Genomic DNA, 23635 nt, shown 5'->3' with positions numbered 1-23635 from the left:
GGATCACAGAACTAAATTTAGGAGTAAACATTATGAAACTCTTAGAAAAAAACATAAGCACAAATCTTTATGATGTTAGAGTAGGCCCTTCTTTCTTAGCTAAGAAACCAAAAGCACAAGCAACAACAGGAAAAACAGATTAAATGAAGATCTAGAAATGGGCCAGGTGCAGTGGCTCATGCCTATAATCCCAACACTGGGAAGTCAAGGTGGGAGGATCACTTCGGGCCAGGAGTACAAGGCTAGAGCCTAGGCAACACAGACCCTATCTCTACCAAAAAAAATTGTAAACATTAGCCAGGCATGGTGGCATGCACCTGTAGTCCCAGCTACTTGGGAGGCTGAAGTGGGATCACTTGAGACCAGGTGGTCAAGGCTGCAGTGAGCCGTAATCGAGCCACTGAACTCCGGCCTGGGTGACATAGGGAAGCCGTGTCTCAAAAACACACACGTACAAATGGCTGATGAGCACATGAAAAGACGTCAACATCATAAGCCATCAGGGAAATGGAAATCCAAACCACAATATACCACTTCATATCCACTAGGATGGGTAGAATCAAAAAGACAAATAACTGCTGACAGGCACGTGGACTACATCACCCAGAGGGAAAGAAAAAGAGAACAGAGGTAGGAGAAGGTACAAGACCACGACTTGAGAGACTCCAAATTTAACTGCCAGAAGAAGGAAAATCAGCTTATAATGGATTCCAAGAAGCAGCGACCAGAGAACGAAAAAAAATCCATGGGCCATGGAAGGCAAAGGAAGAGGGCATGTCAAAAAAGTGGACATGGTCAATACTGGTGAATGAAAATGAAAGGTTAAGTAAAATAAATGAAAATATCTCTTCGACTTAGTGGTATATAAGGCACAATGTTTTCATAACATGATAGTGGTAAATAGCTAAGAAATTAGGCTACCTCTCTGCATTTTCTAATATGCAGAAATATGCACAGCACTCAAACATAAAAGGTTTAAAATAAATCAGTACCTTAATTATCTGCAATTAGTCTAAAGTCCTCTTGAAAGATGAGTCTGGAAAACAAAAATTGATTAGGAAAAGCAAGCACCTAAGAAGTTCACAAAAACACTGTAAGGATTCTTTCCTAAAAGGAATCAGACTCCATAAAAGACTGCTTTATACAGCAGGATTAGTGATGCTCCATACTACTTGTAACTTCTTACTGATTACAACAGGTGTGCTGACATCGGCCGTGACTGGGATCCAGTGTCTGGCCTTAGTAATAAATGTTATATTCAGCACTACAACACGTCTGCATAGCGCTAGTAACTAACCACTACAAAACAAGATTAAGTCAATAAGGTAGGTAGACATCTAGATCACGTTCCATCCGAAAGATAACTGTCGTCCCGAGATTCAGAAAAAGGTTTTATGAACAAAGAAGAACGAAAAGTGAAAAAGCAAGACAGCTGCTTTTCTCAATAACTTCTGCTTAAATTTTTAAGACACTGATCTGGGAAAGCTATGTAACTGCGAAAGCCTCGTCACATCTACAAATTCACTAAGGTATAAAGTGGGAAAACAAATGAAGTTAAATCTGACAATAAGGAACGAGGTGCCTAAAATACTAACTGGAGAGCGGCACCTGAGGTCGACCCTATCCTCACTCCCGAAAGCCCCATCTGCCTCCCAATTCCCCATCCCAGCTGGCAAATCCCCTTTTAACTGCGAAACAAATTTGCAAACAGCCCAAGAAATAACTGAAACTGGAGAAACAAGACTTGGCCATAAAAGGAGCTGTGGCCACACTCTGCCCCACATGGACCCATCGGCCACCCTTACCCAGAAGTCGGGAAGTAAAAACCAGTCCAAAGTGAGAGAACCAACCCGCCACTCTCCGAAAGCTGTACAGACTTTAGATGGAGAGCGCCATGACACATACGTCCCGCCACGTTTATTTACGCATGCTCAGCGACGGTGGCCCGAAGAGATCAAATTACATCATTGCTAAAAGCGCTAGTCCTGGTTTAACTTACTTTAGGAGTGACTACGCTTCAAGTTCGTTTGATTCCAAGAGCTAAAATAACAACCCTGAGTCCTCGGGTTCCTAGAAATGCTTAATAGCCAGCTTCTCCTAAGAGGTTATGTGTTAGACACCGTGCTAAGTACTTTGCATAAATATTATTTCACTATTTATTTATTATTATTATTATTCCCAGTTTACAAAAGAGGACACTGGAAGTTTAAGGACTTAATCTAAGTTACTCTACTAGTCGTGCTGCGCTCTGGGCTGGATCCGATGCTGTCTGACTCCCAAAGAACTTGCTCTTCTCACTGCATTTTACTAGCCTCCTCAATCATTTGTGAAAAGAGGTCTCTTCTTTAATATTAAAAAAAACAGGAAGGAAAAGATAAAGGTCAGTTGGTAGGTTTCACTTAATATACATCATTTAGCACCACACAAGTGTTTTTGTTTTTTGTTTTGGAAAACTTAGATGGCAGTTTAGCTGACACCTATGGAAAGAAAATACTTTTATGGAGTACAGATTCTCACCCGCTTGCTCTACATATGTTATCTCACTTTACTATTCGTTACCCAAGACACTGTATTTGACCATGTGTTTACCAGAAGAGTATCTTTACTTGAAAAAGTAAAGGCAATAGGAGGCAATAGGCCATGAAGAAGGGTCAGAAATCTTGAGTTTTATGCCTGACTTAGGGTTTCACAGTGATTTGGGGCAATTACTTTGTTTTGCAAATGCCTTTCCTAGTACAATTTCATCTAATTAAAATGCCATCCATCTACTCAAGAGGATGATGTGGGAGGATCACTTGAGCTCAGAAGTTTGAAAATAGCCCCGGCAGCACAGTGAGACCCTGTCCCTAAAATAGATTAAAAAAAAAAAACCCACCCTTTTCTCTGTTTATCCATATCCATAAAATAAACTGTGCCCTGGGGTCCACTGTTGTCTTTACCCACCTAAATTAAAATTGTGAATTTATGTTGCCCTAATTTTTTTTTTTTTTTTTTCCAGATAGGGTCTTCTTCTGTCACCCAGGCTGGAGTACAGTGTTACAGTCACAGCTCACTGCAACCTCTCCCTCCTAGCCTCAAGAGATTCTCATGCCTTAGCCTCCCAAGTAGCTGGGACTACAGGTGCGCACCACCATACCCATCTAATTCCATCTCTTTCACTAGACCAAAAGTAGGCCCTGGGTTATCTTCTTGGTTGTAATCGCACTACCTAGCACATAACCTTGTGCCTATGTTTATAGCTTCTCAATAAACATATGTTGAATGAATGAATGAATGAATGAATTACTCCACCCTTTTTCCCCCAAGATCTAGTTGAGTTCAGTAAAGGAAATTTTACTGAGTATGTACCCCATGACCACAAGCACTGTGATAGATGCTACAGCTAAAGAGAAAGAAAAAAAGTACTCCCTATTGCAATTGCAGGCTATTTTGAGAAAATTCATTTCAGTAGAGAATAGCAATCACTATGAAAGATGAATGCACAGGAACACAAAGGTGAAGTAAGGGAAATGGATGAAGGCATTCCAGGCTGGAGAGTCAGCCAGAGCAAAAGCAAGGAGGCCTGAAATGATGAATTATTCTACAGTGTAAAAGCAGAGAGAGTGAAGCTGTTGATGGGAGAAGTCTGCCAGAGAAAGGGAAGCACAGGAACTAGATCAAGGTGAACCTCGTGTGCTCAAAGGCATTAGACTTAATCCTGGATGTATGTAGTAGGCAACATGAATGTGTTCGAGCAGATTATTCTCTCAGGACAATGGGTTTGAGGACGATATTTCAGACATGAAGAAATAGTAAAAGCCTAAATTGAGTTGTTGGCTGGGAGGAATGGGAAGGAAGGACAGATTTAAACAAATTGAGGAGGTAACAGCAGCAAGACTTGGTGACTGATAGGTACAAAAAAAGAGGAAGAAAGGATGTTTTCAAGTTTTGGCTACAGCAACTAACTAACAGGTGAAACCTCTTTCTTTAAGCACCTTTGGTCTAAATCCTTTGAAGTCAGTAACCCTACCTCTAGGAATTTATCTTACAGAAATATACATAATGACCTATGCTCCAGAGTATTTTTTGAAGCATTGCTTACAATGACCTGTGTTCCAGAGTATTTTTTTAAGCATTGCTTATAATAGCAAAAGACTGGAAACCCTCTCTGGCTCCTTCTCAATAGAGGATTGGTTAAATATATTTATAGTATCTGTACACCTTTTGGAAAACAACCAGGTAAGGCTGGGTGCAGTGGATCACGCCTGTAATCCTAGCACTTTGGGAAGCCGAGGCGGGTGGATCGCCTGAGGCCAGGAGTTCGAGACCAGACTGACCAACATGGGGAAACCCTGTCTCTACTAAAAATACAAAATTAGCCGGGTGTGGTGGCGCATGCCTGTAATGCCAGCTACTCAGGAGGCTGAGGCAGGAGAATCGCTTGAACCCAGGAGATGGAGGTTGCAATGGGCCGAGATTGCACCATTGCACTCCAGCCTGGGAAACAAGAGCGAAACTCCATCTCAAAAAGATTTAAAAAAAGGGCCAGGCACGATGGCTTACGCCTGTAATCCCAGCACTTTGGGAGGCTGAGGCAGGCGGATCACGAGGTCAAGAGATCAAGACCATACTGGCTAACATGGTAAAACACTGTCTCTACTAAAAATACAAAAAATTAGCCAGGCATGGTGGCACGAGCCTGTAGTCCCAACTACTTGGGAGGCTGAGGCAGGAGAATCGCTTCAACCTGGAAGGCAGAGATTGCAGTGAGCTGAGATCGTGCCACTGCACTCCAGCCTGGGCAACACAGTGAGATTTTGTCTCAAAGAAAAAAAATTATGCTTTGTTTCTTAGAGTTAAGCTTCATAAATATACACCACCCTATTTTGTTACTGTTTTTTCAGCCAACAATATAACACTAAATGCTTTATAAATATTTGGTAGTAAGTAAACAAACCAATTGGTGTATACCAAGAACATTAAAAATGCAAGTAAATCTATAAAATAATAGTAAAGCTAAGATTTTTTCAAGCACTTATAAATGTGTGCCAATAACCACCCGTAAGTAACCCTATAAATGAGGATGCTATTATTATCTTGTTATCTCTTTTAACGGAGAAGAAACCTAAAGCTTAGGCAGTCTGACTTCAGTTGTTTTAACAACTCTATATGAATACTTCAGAAGAAAGCGACAATAATGCAAAATTTCAAATAGAGAAAAAACATTGGAAAGAAAAAACAAAAGAGTGATCAAGGAAAAGTGGAATAAAATCTGTTTGCCTGGGCTGGGCACAGTGGCTCATGCTTGTAATCCCAGCACTTTAGGGGGTCGAGACGGGTGGATCACGAGGTCACAAGTTCAAGACCAGCCTGGCCAAGATGGTGAAACCCTGTCTCTACTAAAAATACAAAAATTAGCCGGGCGCGGTGGCAGGCAGGTACTCAGGAGGCTGAGGCAGGAGAATCGCTTGAACCTGGGGGGTGGAGGTTGCAGTAAGCCGAGATCGCGCCACTGCACTCCAGCCTGGGCGACAAAGTGAGACTCCATCTCAAAAAAAAAAAAAAATCTGTTTGCCTTCAATATTTTATGTTGGCCTTCACAGTAAAAATTGAAGAGAAAATATAGACAAGAAAGAAGTTACACAATTCTTACCCTCTCAGTGACTAATCAATAAAGAATAAAATAAGAAAATTATAAAAATCTGAGGCCAGGCACGGTGGCTCATGCCTGTAATCCTAGCACTTTGGGAGGCAGAGGCAGTTGTTTCACTTGAGCCCAAGAGTTTGAGACCAGCCTGGGCAACATGGCCAGACCCTGTCTCTACAAAACAAACAAAAAATTAGCCGGACATGGTGGTTCCAGCTACTCGAGAGGCTAAGGTGGGACAATCACTTGAGCTCAGAAGGTCAAGGTTGCAGTGAGCCAAAATCACACCGCTGCACTCCAGGCCAGGCAACAGAATGAGACCCTCTCTCAAAAATAAATATATAAAATTAAAATTAAAAATTGGGAACTGTTTTTTAATATTATGTTTTTGGAGACAGGGTCTGGCTCTGTCACCCAGGCTGGAGAACAGTGGCACCATCAGAGCTCACTGGAAACTTGAACTCCTGAGCTCAAACAGTCCTCCCACCTCTGCCTCCCAAGTAGCTGGGACTACAGGTGCATGCCACCATGCTCGACTAATTTTAAAACTTTTTTTGTAGCAACAGAGTCTCACTATGTTGCCCAGACTGGTCTCGAACCCCTGGCCTCAAGCAATCCTCCACCTCAAACTCCCAAAGTGCTGGGATTGCATGCATGAGCCACCAGGCCAGCTGGAACACGTTTTAGATTTAGTTGATGATCTGAGCAACTAGACATTATACGTACACATCTGTACCAATCAATATCCCTTTTCATGGGAAAATATTCATGTGCTTAATTCACTCTTGAAAGATGATAAACAATATACATGAAATTTTCTATGTAGAATATTAGGTAAATTTAGTAGAATGAGAGTTAAAACAGATTTATATATTTATATATATATATAAGCTATATATAAGCAAAGTGAAAAGCATGACTATTAAGTGCTCTTAATTTTTTTTTTACAGGCGCACGCCACCGCACCCAGCCAATTTTTGTAATTTCAGTAGGGACGGGGTTTTGCCATGTTTGCCAGGCTGGTCTCGAACTCCTGACCTCAGGCGATCCGCCTGCCTTGGCCTCCCAAAGTGCTGGGATTACAGGCCTGAACCACTGTGCCTGGCCAACTAAACAGTTTTTTAGGAAGGTTTTGCAGGTGTTGGATGTACCCAAGGAGAAAGATGGTAACAGCAGAGGAATAGAGGGGGACAAAAAGAGAAATACTAGATCTATGAGAAACGAAAAATGGCCCCAGATGGATGGATGCTTCAATGTAGAGAATAAAAGGGAAGAATGCTGATGTTCTTTAATAAACCGATAAAAAGATCATATAGGAACATGATGTGAAATAACCTCCTATTGTCTTTGGACAAATGCTGAGTTTTCTCTGCATAATTTAACCACTAGGGGTCAGAGTGCTATACTTCTACTATCAACTTTTTTTTTCTTTGAGGTGGAGTCTTGCTCTATTACCCAGGTTGGATTGCAGTGGTGTGATCTCGGCTCACTACAACCTCCACCTCCCAGGTTCAAGTGATTCTCCTGCCTCAGCCTCCTGAGTACCTGGGATTACAGGTGCCCACCACCACACCCGCCTATTTTTTTTTTTTTTAAGTAGAGGCGCGGTTTCCCCACATTGGCTAGGGTGATCTCAAACTCCTGACCTCAGGTGATCCGCTTGCCTCGGCCTCCCAAAGTGCTAGGATTACAGGCCTGAGCCACCGCACCTGGCCCATTTTTGTATTTTTAGTAGAGACAGGGTTTTGCCACGTTGGCCAGGCTGGTCTCCAACTGCTGACCTCAGGTGATCCGCCCGCCTCGGCCTCCCAAAGTGCTGGGATTACAGCCCTGAGCCACTGTGCCTGGCCAACTAAACAGTTTTTTAGGAAGATTTTTCAGGTGTTGGATGAACCCAAGAAGAAATATGGTAACAGCAGAGGAATTGGGCGGGGGAGGGAAGAGAAATACTAGATATATGTGAAAGGAAAAATTGCCCCAAATGGATGGATATTTCAATGTGGAGAATAAAAGGGAAGAAAGCTGATGCTTTTAAATAAACTGATAAAAAGATCATATAGGAACATAATGTGAAATAAATCAACCTCCTGTTGTCTTTGGACACGTCCTGAATTTTTCTCTGCATAATTTAACCACTAGGGGTCAGAGTGCTATACTTCTATTAACTTTTTTTTTTTTTTTTTCTGAGACAGGGTCTGGCTCTGTCACCCAGGCTGGCATGCAGTAGTGCTGTCACGGCTTGCTGCAGCCTCGACCTCCCAGGCTCCAGCGATCTGCCCACCTCAGCCTGTCAAGTAGCTGGGACTATAGGTGTGCACACCACCACTCCTAGCTAATTTTTTTAATTTTTGGTAGAGACAAAGTCTTGCTGTTACCCAGGCTGGTCTCGAACTCCTAGCTCAAGTGATACTCCTGCCTCAGTCTCCCAAAATGTTGGGATTACAGACTTGAACCACCTCTTTCAGCTTTACTATAATCTATTCTACTCTATCAACTTACACAGATAGATTTGGTTCAATTCTATAATTAATTTTATCTGTTCACTCTCCCACTCTCAGTACAAGTGTTTTGGGGGTTGTACAAGTGCCCTGTAGCCCAAGCCAGAGAAATGAGAACATCACAGGGCATGTAACCAACACCAGACCAGCGTGAATTCGGGGTTGTTGGTCAACTGTGAAATTCTGAGGCAGAAGCTTCCAGGACTACCATGAGAAGAGCACCAGCCTGAGATTGAAGCTATTTTTTTTTTTTTTTTTTTTTGAGACGGAGTCTCGCTCTGTCACCCAGGCTGGAGTGCAGTGGCACAATCTTGGCTCACTGCAACCTCCGCCTCACAGGTTCAAGCAATTCTTCTGCCTCAGCCTCCCGAGTAGCTGGGACTACAGGCATGCATCACCATGCCTGGCTAATTTTTTGTATTTTTAGTAGAGACGGGGTTTCACCGTGTTAGCCAGGATGGTCTCGATCTCCTGACCTCGTGATCCGCCCACTTCGGCCTCCCAAAGTGCTGGGATTGCAGGCGTGAGCCACCACGCCCAGCCTACCAAAGCCCTTTCAGAGGAAAGCAGAGTTGAGAGATGAAGGGAGAAATCAATAAGTTCCGAGGACAATTGTAAGGCCCCTATACCCAGCACGTCTGGAGCTAGCTTTCTTTTTGTGCTATTCAGTTATGTTAACAGGTAAATCCTTCTCTTCTTTTCTTAAACTAATTTGAGTGGATTTCTATGACTTGCAACCAGAAGAGCGCTGGCTAAACTTCTTGCTGTTACATATTCTCTTAATGATTAAAAAAATAAGAATTCGCATCTGTTTTCTAACTCCCTGGTTGCTTATAATTATCTGTGGGTAGAAGACATGTGATGTTTTCTCTGTCCTTCAGTAATATATGACTCATACATTGCAAACTTATTGAGTTACACAATAATGTATTTACTGAGTATATACAGTATACCAAGTACTGTTCTAAATGCTCAAGAAATAAAACAGACAATATCATTCCCCTTTTAAGAATTTGTATGCGGCCGGGCACGGTGGCTCATGCTTGTAATCCCAACACTTTGGGAGGCCAAGGCAGGTGGATCATGAGGTCAGGAGTTCGAGACCAGCCTGGCCAACATGGTGAAACCCTGTCTCTACTAAAAATACAAAAATTAGCCAGGCGTGGTGGTGCATGCCTGTAATCCCAGCTACTTGGGAGGCTGAGGCAGGGAATTGCTTGAACCCAGGAGGCAGAGGTTGCAGTGAGCGGAGATCATGCCACTGCACTCCAGCCTGGGCATCAGAGCGAGACTGTCTCAAAAAAAAAAAAAGTTTATATACTAATAGGTAGAGATAGACAAAACACAAGAAATATCATATGAAAATTGTATTGTGCATTGAAAGGTGATAAAGATGGCCACGGAATTACAGCAGATTAAGAAAAACCAGAATCAGGGCTTGCAGTTTTTAAAGATGGTGGTCAGAGTAGGCTTATTGAGAAAAAGACCTTTAAGTAAAGGCTCAAAAAAATGTGACGGGGTCAGCCAAAAAATGTGTGGGGGAAGAGCATTCAAGGAAAAGGGGCCACCTCGTGGAAAAGCCATCAGGTAGCAGCATACCTGACCTGTTTGAAAAACAGCAGGGTACATGACCAGCCTGGGCAACACAGAAAGACCCCACCTCTACAGACAATTTAAAAATTAGCTGGGCATGGTGGTATGTGCCTGTATTCCCAGCTACTCAGGAGGCTGAGGCAGAAGGATCCCTTGAACCCGGGGAAGTCAAGGCTGCAGTGAGCTAGGATCACACCACTGCACTCCAACCTGGGTGACAGAGCAAGACTGTGGCTCTAAAAATGTAGATCAGAGTGGTTTGAATTAAGTGAGTGAGTGAGTAGTAAAAGAAGAGATCAAAGCTGGATCACGTAGAAAGTGAAGGAAACATGTAGGGCCTCATAGGCCATAGTCAGAACTTTGACTTTTACTCTGAATAAAATGAGAACCATTAGAGCATTAGGAGAAGAGAAGTAGATCAAGGAGGCTGATTAGAAAGCTTTTGCAATAATCCAGGCAAGCACTGACAATGTCCTGGACTGGGAGGCAGCAAGAGAGGTGATGAGAAGTGGTTTGATACTGAACATATGGAAAGACAAAGCTCATGAAACGTCTTGTAGATTGGAATTGAGGTAGGAGGGCAAAAAAGACATAAAAGATGACTTTAAATGTTTTGGCCTGGACAAGAAGAATGAAATTGCCATCCATGGAGATGGAAAAGATTGCAGATGGAGCAGGTTTGGGAGTAGAAATGGAGGCGATCAGGAGTTCAGTGTTTTTAATTTTTAAATTTTCTTTAACCTTTCACTTTGAAATAATTTCAGATTTTAAGTGACAAAAGTATTCCAATTAATTCATGTATAGCCTTCACTCACCTTCCCCAGGTGCTAATTTTTTTTTATTATTATACTTTAAGTTCTAGGGTACATGTACACAACGTGCAGGTTTGTTATATATGTATACATGTGCCGTGTTGGTGTGCTGCACCCATCAAATCGTCATTTACATTCGGTATTTCTCCTAATGCTATCTCTCCCCCTCCCCCCACCCCACGACAGGCCCCAATGTGTGATGTTCCCCACCCCATGTCCAAGTGTTCTCATTGTTCAATTCCCACCTGTGAGTGAGAACATGCAGTGTTTGGTTTTCTGTCCTTGCGTTAGTTTGCTCAGAATGATGGTTTGCAGCTTCATCCATGTCCCTACAAAAGACATGAACTCATCTTTTTTATGGCTGCATAGTATTCCATGGTTTATATGTGCCACATTTTCTTAATCCAGCCTATCATTGATGGACATTTGGGTTGGTTCCAAGTCTTTGCTATTGTGAATAGTGCCACAGTAAACATACGTGTGCATGTGTCTTTATAGTAGCATGATTTATAATCCTTTGGGTATACACCTAGTAATGGGATCACTGGGTCAAATGGTATTTCTAGTTCTAGATCCTTGAGGAATCACCACACTGTCTTCCACAATGGTTGAACTAGTTTACACTCCCACCAACAGTGTAAAAGTGTTCCTGTTTCTCCACATCCTCTCCAGCACCCAGGTGCTAACACTTTATAGAATCAAATTACAATTATCAACACCAAGAAATTAACATTGACATGATACTACTTGGGCTTTGTCTTTCATGCTCCCTAGCTACATCTCTCCCTGGAATTTTTCCAATTCTTTTCTTACAAGTGATAAATCTGTAGAAGAAATTCAGGGACTTGCAATTCCACTAAGAGCAACTCCCTTTGAGAGTGAGTGGTGAGGCTGGGCACAGTGGCTCATGCCTGTAATCCCAGTACTTTGGGAGGCCAAGGCAGGCGGATCACCTGAGGTTGGGAGTTCAAGCCCAGCCTGGCCAACATGGTGAAACACCGTCTCTATTAAAAATACAAAAATTAGCTGGGCGTGGTAGCGGGCGCCTGTAATCCCAGCTACTCAGGAGGCTGAGGCAGGAGAATCGCTTGAACCTGGGGGGCAGAGGTTGCCAGGAGCCGCGATTGTGCCACTGCACTCCAGCCTGGGCGATAGACAGAGTGAGGCTCCACCTCAAAAAAAAAAAAAAAAGAGGTAGAGTGAGTGGTGAGAATACCAAAGGCCAAGGAGGGTTTTGCTAGTGAGAAACTGTCAAAGAACAGAACAGAACTCCGCAGCAGCCAGTTTCATGAGAATTTATTCCCTGAACCTACAGAAAAGGCAGATTTAAATTGCAACAGCTGGGAGGGGAGGAAGGAGAAGGAAGTATTCCGTTTGGTTTGTTTGCTTATTCTAAATTTCTCGAAGGCCTCCTTGGGGGTTGTTGTCCATTCAACAGGAAAGTAAAAGCAGAGATCAAAAGTCAAAGCAAGCCAGAACAGAATAAAGGAAGCAAGGCTTTTTGTCTTATCCTTTGTTGTGTTCTTATATTTGCCCTCTGTAATTTCTCAATGATGATTGGAAGGGAGACGGAAAAAAATGTTTAGTTTAGTAAAAAGGCACTCAGTGAATTGTTACAGCATTTCTTTTCAAAGCATATATTTAATTATGTTAGGTATAAATATGGGCAGAATTCGTATCCAAAATGAATTTGCATGGAGCAAAACGACTCCCTGAAGTCGATTTGTTTTCATATAATTATGATGTATTATTAGATAAATGACATATGGAAGTATATTTAATTGATTGCTGATTATCTTAGCTAATGGAGGGAAACAATGGTGTGGTTAATCCAAAATAATCTAGTCATTTTGATTTGATTTTGAAAAAATATTGCTTTACATTTAGCAACAAATTGGGTATTTTTAACATTCTAAGATTTTTTATATCTTCAAATAAAGCAATGAAAACATATTGAGTAAAAATATATTCAGCTCGTAGCCTGGCCCTGCACATATTAAACTGGCAATAAATACACGGTAATTAATCGCCAGGGAGTTTCACAGCTTCCTTATCTATCTTCTAGCAACTGTGCCAGTCATTTTTTCTCATTCAGGAGACCCTCTTCTTACCTATGCTAATGGGAATAGACTATCTCAGCCTCTGCTAGTGGGCATGTGACTAAGTCTAGCGGAATCAGAGCCTGGTATTCCTCTGGCTACAGTTATAGATTTCATGAGTACCTGTAACCTTGTGCATTTACTCGTGGACAGTATATTGTATCTTCCCTGGCAATAGTTTCATGGAAGAGTACATGGTAAGAGCTGTGAGTCTCCAGCTATCATTTTATAAAATATGGTCACGCCTTTCTGGCCCTAGTTGATCTATCTAGAGTAGATCCCCACCAAATCAGGCCAATCATAGCTCTTTCCCCCATGAATTAGAAACTAAGGCTAAGAGATTCCAGTATCACCTTTGACATCACTTTAACAGGAGTTGCACGTTAGGAAGCTTCCACGTTACTGTGTGAGAACAGAAAGTTATTCTAGAGAGGGAGAAAAAGAGAAGAAAGAAGCAGTCAGACAGAGAGAAATACAGATGAAAACTGAAGACAGAAGTACTGATTCTGATCCTTTAAAGGCCAGCCTACATTCTTAATCCTTGGTTCCCTAAGGGTACAAATTTGAATTTTCATATTAATTTTTTTGAAGCTAGCTCCTGTTGGATTCTCGTTGTCAATCAAGAGTTTTTACTAATTCTGCATTCCCTAGAGATAGTAGCAGGGAAGGCAATGAATGTATTAATCCAGGGGTGGGAACTTTTAGGGCAGATAGAGTAGAAAGAGAGGAGAGGAAGGCAACTGAAGGTATGGGTGGGAACACAGTTGAAGTGGCTAGAAATGAAGGTCAAGTTGAATTGAGAAGAAAGAAAATCAGCCAGGCATGGTGACTCACTCATGCCTGTAATCCCAGCATTTTGGGAGGCTGAGGCTCAAGTGATTTACTGGAACCCAGGAGTTAAAAACAAGCCTGGGCAACACAGGGGACCCTGACTCTACAAAAAAAAATTAAAAAATTAAATTAGCCGGGTGTGGTGGCACATGCCTGTAATCCCAGCTACTTGGGAGGCTGAGGCAGGAGGATCACTTGAGCCTGGGACATTGAGGTTAGCGTGAGCCATGATTGCACCACTGCACTCCAGCTTGGGTGACATAGAGCAAGATCATGTCTAAAAAAAAAAAAAAGAAAGAGAAAGAAAGAAAGAAGAAAGAAAGAAGAAAGAAGAAAGAAAGAGAGAAAGAAGAAAGAAAGAAGAAAGAAGAAAGAAAGAAAGAAAGAAAGAAGAAAGAAAGAAAGAAAGAAAGAAAGAAGGGAAGAAAGAAAGAAAGAAGAAAGAAAGAGAACCCAAAATGGGATAAACCCAACTAGAAGAAGGGACAGGACTGAGGCTGGAGAAGAAGGTTAGATGAACCTGCTGCCTTGTGAGTCAGAATGACGGGAAGGAAAGGAGGCTGTGTTCTGAGAGTAAGGTGTCAAAAGTAGAGGAGTCCTGAATGATAACAAGGTCCAGGATGTGGCTGGGAGAGTGGCCTGTTGAAAGAAAGTAATAATTGGAATACAGGTTAGAGAACTCTCAGGCTAAGAAGTGGAATGTATAATTTACCTAGGAAAGTGGTGGTAGTTAGGCAGAGAAGAATGTGAACCAGATGTCAAAACCTCAGTGGATATGTGTTTGTTAGAAATACAGGCTATTGACACAATCAAAATTATATTGGAGATTTTAATTCTTCAGTGTCAATAATGAGAATCTGAGTGGATAAAGTATTGTGTAAAAGGTCCTGACATGTTCAAATATAGACTTAATTGATATTTAGAATAAATTAAATGAGGTAGATTTATACTGCGTTTATAATGCATACAAAATGTGCTCTGTAAAATAGTATAGACATTATGGAATACAGTATGGAGGTTCCTCAGAAAACTAAATATAGAACTACCATATAATCCAGCAATCCCACTGCTGGGTATATATCCAAAAGAAAGGAAATCAGTATATCAAATAGACATTTGTTGGCACTCCCATGTTTATTGCACCACTCTTCGCAATATCTAAGGTATGAAATCAATCTAAATGTCGATCAGAAGATGGATAAAGAAAATGTGGTCCATATATAAAATGGAATATTATTTAGCCATTAAAAAATGAAATCCTGTTATTTGCAGCAACATAGATGGAACTGGTAGTCACCATGGTAAGTGAAATAAGCTCGGCACAGAAAGACAAATGTTCTTACTTATATATGAGAGCTAAAAAAGTGGATCTTTTGGAGGTAGAGAGTAGAATGATTGTTACCAGAGGCTGGGAAGGGGAGGAGGTTGCAGGGGATGACTAGAAGCCGGTTAATGGGTAGCACAAAAATACAGTTAGGGCTAGGTGCAGTGTGGCTCACGCCTGCAAACCCAGCACTTTGGGAGGCCGAGGCAGGTGGATCATTTGAGGTCAGGAGTTTGAGACCAGCCTGGCCAGCATGGTGAGACCCCTGTCTCTACTAAAAATACTAAAATTAGCCGGCTGGATGGTAGTGGTACACAGCTATAATCCCAGCTACTGGGGAGGCTGAGGCAGGAGAATCGCCTGAGCCTGGGAGGCAGAGGTTGCAGTGACCCGAGATTGTGCCACTGCACTCCAGCCTGGGTGAAAGAGTGAGACCCTGTCTCAAAAAAAAAAAAAAAAAAAAAAACCAGTTAGATAGAAGGAATAAGTTACTCAATAGTACAGTTGGGAAATTATAGTTAAAAATTATTCATTGTATATTTCAAAATAGCTAGAAGAAAAAAATATAATGTTTCCAACATGAAGAAAAGATCAATGTTTATGGTGGTAGATATCCCAATTACTCTGTTTATCATTATACATTGTAAACAGGTATCAAAATATTGCATGTACCCCAAAAATCTGTACAACTATTATATATCAATTTTAAATTTAGGTTTTAAATTTAAATTACTCAGTTGTGATTAAAAACAGAAATTAATTTTAAAAATAAAAACTAATTACTTACATGAAAAGTTCTTTCTTCTGAAAAATAGACTTATCCGGCTGGGCGCGGTGGCTCACGCCTGTAATCCTAGCACTTTGGGATGCCGAGGTGGGCAGATCACCTGAGGTCAGGAGTTCGTGACCAGCCTGACCAATATGGTGAAACCCCGTCTCTACTAAAAATACAAAAAATTATCCAGGTGTGGCAGGCGCCTGTAGTCCCAGCTACTAGGGAGACTGAGGCAGGAGAATCGCTTGAACCCGGGAGGCAGAGATAGCAGTGATCTGAGACAGTGCCACTGCACTCCAGCCTCGGTAACAGTGTGGGAATCTGTCACAAAAAAAAAAAAAAAAAAGTACTTAACGCCACTGAAATGTACAGTTAAAAATAGTTAAAATGGTAAAATTTAAGTTATGCATATCTTACCAAAATAGATTTAAAATTTAAATAGTAATGTAAAGTTAAATGAGTTTAGTTTAATCCTTGAACAACTAATATTGTTACAACAATGTAATAGAGAAATTATAAATTATCAAATGCTATTTAATTTTATACAATGTATCTATTTTTGAATAAATAATAGATTTACCTGGTACAAAACAATGCATCGGGAAAAGTAAATCTCCCCTTGATCTATCCAGTTCCCAGAGACAACCCTGTTAGCAGTTATTTTTACATCCTACCAGAGCTAATATATATATTTACTCCAATTACTATATGTAACACTGTATACACAATCTTGCAACTTGCTACCAACAGAGTGAATTTCTTTTTTCTTTTCTTTTCTCTTCTTTTTTTTTTTTTTTTTTTGAGACAGCATCTCACTCTGTCAGGCTGGAGTGCAGTGGTGCAAACATGGCTCACGGCAGCCTCGACCTCCTGGGCTCAAGTCTCCTCCTGCCCCAATCTTCCTAGTAGCTAGGGCTACAGCTGTGACCCATTACACCTGGCCAGAGAGTGATTTTTTTTTAATTGATTGATTGATTGAGACGGAGTCTCATTCTGTCTCCCAGGCTGGAGTGCAGTGCTGTGATCTCAGCTCACCGCGACCACTGCCTCCCAGGTTCCAGCAATTCTCCTGCCTTGGCCTCCCACGTAGCTGAAAGTATGGGAACCACACCTGGCTAATTTTTGTATTTTTAGTAGAGACAGCGTTTCACCATGTTGGCCAGGCTGGCCTCGAACTCCTGACCTCAGGTGATCCACCCGCCTTGACCTCCCAAAGTGCTGGGATCAAAGGTGTGAGCCACTGCACCGGGCCCAGAGTGAACTTCTTAATCAGCTAAAATGGTCCCTTTTCCTCCAATGGGTAGATTTAAAGTAGACATTGGTAAGGATTTCTTTTCCTGAGGTTACATCTCTTGAGCACCAAGAGTGTGGCAAGTGCATTAGAGGTTTAGAGGTGAAATAAGCACCAGGTTGATTCTAGAACTGGACCTCTGGGCCTCTGTTTCTTAGCAGCAGACTCTAAAGTTCCACCCTTCTTTTCGAACAGTTAGCTAATGACATTCATCTCTGCATCTGTCTTGAGGCAATTTAGATGTTCTAGGGTGGGTCTGTAGGTGAGGCTAATCGGCTCCAGGCCTGCAGTCCAGCCACATTTCTGTAAATGATAATTGCCTACTTTGTCAGCCGTAAGTGCCTTCGGGAGGTAGTTGAATGGGACTTATGGGATCAGGAATAATTTAAAAATATTATGCTGGGCGTGGTGGCTCACACCTGTAATCCCAGCACTTTGGGAGGCCCAGGTGGGAGGATCACTTGAGGTCAAGAGTTTGAGACCAGCCTGGCCAACATGGAGAAACCCTGTGTCTACTAAAAATACGAAATTAGCTGGGCCTGGTGGTACACGCCTGTAATCCCAGCTATTTGGGAGGCTGAGGCAGGAGAATCACTCGAATCTGGGAGGCGGAGGTTGCGGTGAGCCAAGATCACGCCATTGCACTCCAGCCTGGGCAACAAGAGGGAAACCTCATCTCAAAAAAAAAAAAAAAAAAAAAATTGATGCTGGCTCTTAGATTTCTGATGAGCTACTTTCAATGTAACCCTCCTTTTTGGGGCACCATGACATAGGCCATAGGAAACAGCCAACACACTCTAAAATTCTGGCATTGTCATACTATGTTCTCTAACATTCCATCCTTTGTCAAGAAATGGTCCACGTCCCAAGATAAAATACATGATAGTCATAATCATTTGACTGAGTGTTTCCATTTCATATGAAGGATTAGTAAGATTATCAACATTCAGCCTAGGCCTGAGGGGTGTTTACTTTTCTTTTCTCTTCTTTATTTGTTTATTTTTTTTGAGACAGAGTCTTATTCTGTTACCCAGGCTGGAGTGCAGTGGCAGGATCTCAGCTCACTGCAACCTCCACCTCCCAGGTTCAAGCGATTCTCCTGCCTCAGCCTCCCGAGTAGCTGGGATTACAGGTGCGCACCAACATGTCCAGCTGACTTTTTATATTTTTGGTAGAGATGGGGTTTGACCATGTTGGCCAGGCTGGTCTCAAACTCCTGACCTCAAGCGATCCGCCTGCCTTGGTCTCCCAAAGTGCTGGGATTACAGGCGTGAGCTACCATGCCTGGCCTACTTTTCTTAAAACTACCTTTAACTTAGATGATTCTACAATTTAGTGTCTTTTATACCAAATTCTGATATGAATTTCTCATCATTTTTCAAACTTCTTTTTGTTTTTTTGAGATGGACTCTCACTCTGTCGCCCAGGCTGGAGTGTAGTCACGCAATCTCAGCTCACTGCAACCTCTGCTTCCTGGGTTCAACTGATCCTCCCGCCTCAGCCTCCCAAGTTGCTGGAACTACAGGCATGTGCCACCACACCAGGCCTAATTTTAGTATTTTTAGTACAGACGGGGTTTCACTATGTTGGCTAGGCTGGTCTCAAACTCCTGACCTCAAGTGATCCACTCACCTCCGCCTCACAAAGTGTGGAATTACAGGCATGCGCCACTGTGCCCAGCCTCAAACTTCTTTTTAGTTACAAATAACAGAAAACACTACCAAATTGGCTTATATTAAAAAATATATATGTTATTAGCTTGTGTAGCTTGGTCTTACGATCTTGGTCTAGATTTTACTTCAATCAAGGCTGGTGAAGGAAACCAGAATATTTCACCCCCAAGATATGCCTTTTGGCATACATATTTGTTGTTGTTGTTATTTTATTTTATTTTTTGAGACAGGACCTTGCTGTGTCACCCAGGCTAGAATGCAGTGGCATGATCATGGCTCACTGCAGCCTCAACCTCTTGGGCTCAAGCAATCCAGGCTGCTTCAGTAGAATTTTTTGTAAAGACAAGGACTTGCTTTATTGCCGAGGCTGGTCTTGAACTCCTGGGCTCAAGCTATACTCCTGCCTTAGCCTCCCGAAGTGCTGGGATTATAGGCATGAGCCACCACAGCCATCCTGGCATAAATATTTTTAAGCTAGAGACAATTGGGAAGCAATAGTTTATAGAAAAGTTCTGTTTGAGCTGCTCCTTCTTAGCTATGGCTGGCCATAAAAATTCCCATGAAAAAGACGCGGAAGGGATCCTGCTTACCCTTTCTGTGTAAAGACAGACATGCCGATTATCATTCACTTAGCTCGAAGACTGGAACTAGCGGGCCAGAGGAATCTGGAGCAGACTTTATTACCTTCCCATAATTTCCCCACCTTTTGGGAGCCTGAAGCTGCTTGTTCCTTTGTCTTGTCAATTCTAAATTATTGCTCTTTGTTAGGTATGCGTTCTAAGCCAGGACTCTTAGCCACCATTTTGAGAGATACTTTCAAATTAGGATTTCTCCTGCACGGTGGGCACAGCAGGCATTAAAAATAAAAAAAATGCTTGTTTTTCTCTTGTTCATCTGTCTTTTGCTACAGAGATGTCCCAGCTATGAACTTAGAAAGGTTGAGAAAAGAAATTACATTTTCTCCCCTTCACTGAACTGGGAAGAAGTTTAAATAAAAATATCATCAGGAAATATCTCTATTCGTTGTTTCGGGAAGATTGGAGTTATTCTCTGGCTCCACAGGGAAACAAGATGGGTGCCTGCAGCAGCATCTTCCTGGATTCAATTCAATAAAAACGTTTTGAAAGTGTGCCTTTCAACAATCCCAGCAAAAGTCTAATTTTGTTTTATTTGTTTGATTGGGTTACATAATTGTTCCTGAACAGATTCATGTGGCCAGGAGAGTGTAATATTCTAATTAGCTGGACTAAGACACAGGAACTATTTTTTTCTTTAGATGACAATCTTATCGAGATGTAATTCACATACCATAAAATCTACCCCATATGAACTCTTTGAAAGTAGGATATGGAGTGACACCATCTAAAGCACTTGGACTGGCTGGGTGCGGTGGCTCATGCCTGTAATCCGAGCACTTTGGGAAGCTGAGGGGGGTGAGTCATCTGAGGTCAGGAGTTTGAGACCAGCTTGGCCAACATGGTAAAAACCCATCTCTACTAAAACTACAAAAATTAGCCAGGTATGATAGCGCATGCCTGTAATCCCAGCTGCTAGGGAGGCTGAAGCAGGAGAATAGCTTGAACCTGGGGGACAGAGGCTGCAGTAAGCTGAGATGGCACCACTGCACCCCAGCCTGGGCGACAGAGTGAGACTCCATCTCAAAAGAAAAAATAAATAAATAAGCACTTGGACTGAAAGTTGAGGAGGTGAAGTTTCCCAGAGTAGAATGGGCACCAATATTATTAAAGAAAGGGTGAATGGATACTGGCCCCCAAAATTGAATTTCTAAGGATCTTACCTTAAGGGAACTGTATACTGTGGATTTGTAGAGTTTAGTAATTACTCCCTGTGTTGCCTCCCTAGGAGGTGCAGTTTAAAACAAATTACTCATTGCTTTGCTTTTCTTATTTTATTATCCTCCATATTCATTTTTTTCTACAAATGTTGCAAAGTCTTAGTTCAGCCAGGCACAGTGTCTCAGGCCTGTAATCCCATCATGTTGGGAGACCAAGGTGGGAGGATCACTTGAGGCCAGGAGTTAGAGACCGGCCTGGGACGCATGGCAAGACTGTCTCTACAAAAAAATTTTAAAAATTAGCCAGGCATAGTGGCACACGCCTGTATCCCAGCTACTCAGGAGGATTGCTTGAGCCCAGGAGTTTGAGGCTTCTGTGAGCTATTATCAGGCCACTGCACTCCAGCCTGGGCAACAGAGGGAGAGCCTTTCTCTAAAAAAAGAAAAAGTCTTAGTTCCCGGACTTATATTCACTTCTGTACCTGGCTCTGTGTTTGTGTATGGTAAAATAAAAGTTTTCTGAATTTCCTTATTTAAAAATCACTTTCTTTGTTCAATCATAGTGTTAATTCTCCAGCAATAGCCTGGGAAGGCTGTATGGTTGATTGAGAAATACCTCTGTTAGGGCTTCCCAATGAGCTCTCTATGCCATAGCATGGTTCACAGGCTCACTTAATGTAGGGTAAAAGTTAAGAGCACAGACTGGTCATCAGATGGAATCAGATACCACTTAATAATTCAGTAAATTAGGCCGGGCATGGTGGCTCACGCCTGTAATCCCAACACTTTGGGAGGCCGAGGCGGGCGGATCACAAGGTCAGGAGATCGAGACCATCCTGGCTAACACGGTGAAACCCTGTCTCTACTAAAAAATACAAAAAATTAGCCGGGCGTGGTGGCAGGCACTTGTAGTCCCAGCTACTTGGGAGGCTGAGGCAGGAGAATGGCTTGAACCCAGGAGGCGGAGCTTGCAGTGAGCCAAGATCGTTCCACTGCACTCCAGCCTGGGTGAGAGAGCGGGACTCCGTCTCTAAATAAATAAAATAAATAATAATAATAATTCAGTAAATTAGGCTGGGTGCGGTGGCTCGTGCCTATAATCCCAGCACTTTGGGAGGCTGAGATGTGTGGATCACCTGAGGTCAGGAGTTCAAGACCAGCCTGGCCAACATGGTAAAACCCTGTCTCTACTAAAAATACAAAAAATCAGCCAGGCGTGGTGGTGCATGCCTGTAGTCTCAGCTACTTAGGAGGCTGAGGCAGGAGAATCGCTTAAACCCAGAAGGCAGAGGTTGCAGTGAGTAGAGATTGTGCCGTTGCACTCCAGCCTGGACAACAGAGTGGGACTCCATCTCAAAAAAAAAAAAAAAATCAGTAAATTTGGGCAAGTCACTTGAACTCCCTGACTTTCTGTTTGCATATATATTTTTTAAGAGAGGGGATCTCTCTGTGTTGCCCAGGCTGGAGTGCAGTGGCTATTCCCAGGCATGATTATAGCACAGTACAGCCTCAAACATCTGGGCTCAAGTGAGTCTCCTGCCTCAGCATCCTGTGTAGCTAGGACTACAGGTGTGCGCCACTGTGTCCAGCTTGAACTTTGGCTCCTTATCAGAAAACTGAAACTAAAATTATATCCCAAATGACAGTCGTGAGGATTATAAATTAGAAGATACATGTATAAGGAAAGAGAGGAAATAACATTTTCTTGAATTCGTCTTACGATCTAAGAAATGAGTTTAGAAGAAATACTTGAATGTACTTCTTGGAGCTAAGGCCTTAAGAGTCAAGTTCTGGTATCAAAATATCTTCTAGGGAGGATGAATCCTGTTAACTGAAGTCTTTTTGTTTTTCTGAGAGTTGAATAGGGTTTGCATATGCAAAGTTCCACTGGGAGGGCTGGAAGCTGGGTAAATCTTTGAGGGGAGAAAAAAAAATAAATGACGTTGGTGCTGAAGGGGTACTCGGGTGTGCTGGAGCTGGCAACTATGGGCTTTCAAGGGCTGGTTTTTGGCATTTCTTCCCAACTTCATGTTCAGAGGCATCATGCTGGCAGTGTGAAATCAGTTATGGTGGGATTATTTATACTACAGAAATTGGCAAGTCTGCACATCAGCCCTTCCCACTCCCAAAGAGCTAACTAGTAAATATTTACCAGCCCAACATTAGATAAAATACCTCTATGTCTGAACAGTGAAAAAAGTTGCTTTGGAAAACAGGGCTATCTGAAGAAGTGGTTGTTTGTTTTTTGTTTTTGTTTTCAGATTTTTTGTTTCTCATTCTTCCCTTGATGTCTTTAGAAATTCCCTCTTATTCACGAATGTTTTATACAGGTGAATTCTTTTTTTTTTTTTTTTTTTTTGAGATGGGGTCTTGCTCTGTCGCTGTTGCCCAGGCTGGAATGCAGTGGTGTGATCTCAGCTCATTGCAACCTCTGCCTCCCAGGTTCAAGGGATTCTGTAGCCTCAGCCTCTCAAGTAGCTGGGATTACCAGTGTGCACTACCACACCCAGCTAATTTTTGTACTTTTTGATAGAGACAAAGTTTCACCATACTGGCCAGGCTGGTCTCGAACTTCTGACCTGAAGTGACCCATCCACCTCGGCCTCCCAAAGTGCAGGGATTATAGGAGTGAGCCACTGTGCCCAGCCTGCAGGTGAATTCTTGAAAGAGATGAGGACAAGGGTGCAACTGCTATCTAAGTACTGACAAATGGTAGCAATAATTGTCTTTATTAGTATTATTCATTTAAAAAATAACAAATAGTGCCTTTTCTTCCCCATGAGGCTGCTATTGGGGTTGCTTTCCTTGGCCAGAACACATTCTTCTTCACCTGCTTCTTGGCAGGATATAGCTCAGGGCCCCCAATTATGAGAAGCCATTGCCCCCTTTGAGTCCCAAGTGAGCTGGGACATTCTCTCTGAGGAGGTGACATTTAAGGAAAAGCCTAGAATAAGAAGCAGCCAAGAGTGTGAGGAAGCAAGGGAAAGCATTCCAGGCAAAGGGAACTGTAAATTCAAAGGCTCCGTGGGGGGAAAAAGGCCAGTGAGACCAGAATGTATGAAGGAGGTAAGAGCGGGATGAGATGAGGTTTAGAAGTAGGCAGAGATCAGCTACACCTGGTCTGCTACACTCTTAATCAGCAAGAGATATTTAATGCCCTCAAGGAGCTTGTCAGGAATTATAATGTCAATTGTCCCAATGCTCAACATTGACTAAAGCTTGGTTGATAGATACAATATAAATAGAGGATTGCCTTAAGGGTATGGAGTGCATGCTTGTCTCTAAAAATCTATCTGTGGGTTAAGTCAGATGAGCTGA

The 23635-nt window shown here is 42.3% G+C and overlaps 1 protein-coding gene across 2 annotated transcripts in view; it reads right to left on the bottom strand.

Annotated features, from left to right (window-relative positions):
- The window catches only part of CDKAL1 (CDK5 regulatory subunit associated protein 1 like 1), a 700650-nt gene extending 698714 nt beyond the window's left edge, over positions 1 to 1936 (bottom strand). The window contains exons 1-2 of one of the 2 annotated variants that reach the window (XM_030817372.1): positions 1806 to 1936; positions 993 to 1036 (exon numbers count right to left, since the gene is read on the bottom strand). The gene's annotated coding sequence lies outside the window, so the exon portion shown is untranslated. The remainder of the gene's footprint in view (positions 1 to 992; positions 1037 to 1805) is intronic. The other variant, XM_030817373.1, reaches the window with a different exon arrangement.
- Between the last annotated feature and the right edge of the window lie 21699 nt (positions 1937 to 23635).

Source organism: Nomascus leucogenys, chromosome 8, assembly GCF_006542625.1.
Source record: "Nomascus leucogenys isolate Asia chromosome 8, Asia_NLE_v1, whole genome shotgun sequence".
NCBI classification, from domain to species: Eukaryota; Metazoa; Chordata; class Mammalia; order Primates; family Hylobatidae; genus Nomascus; species Nomascus leucogenys.
This window is presented reverse-complemented; position numbering and strand designations above follow the sequence as displayed.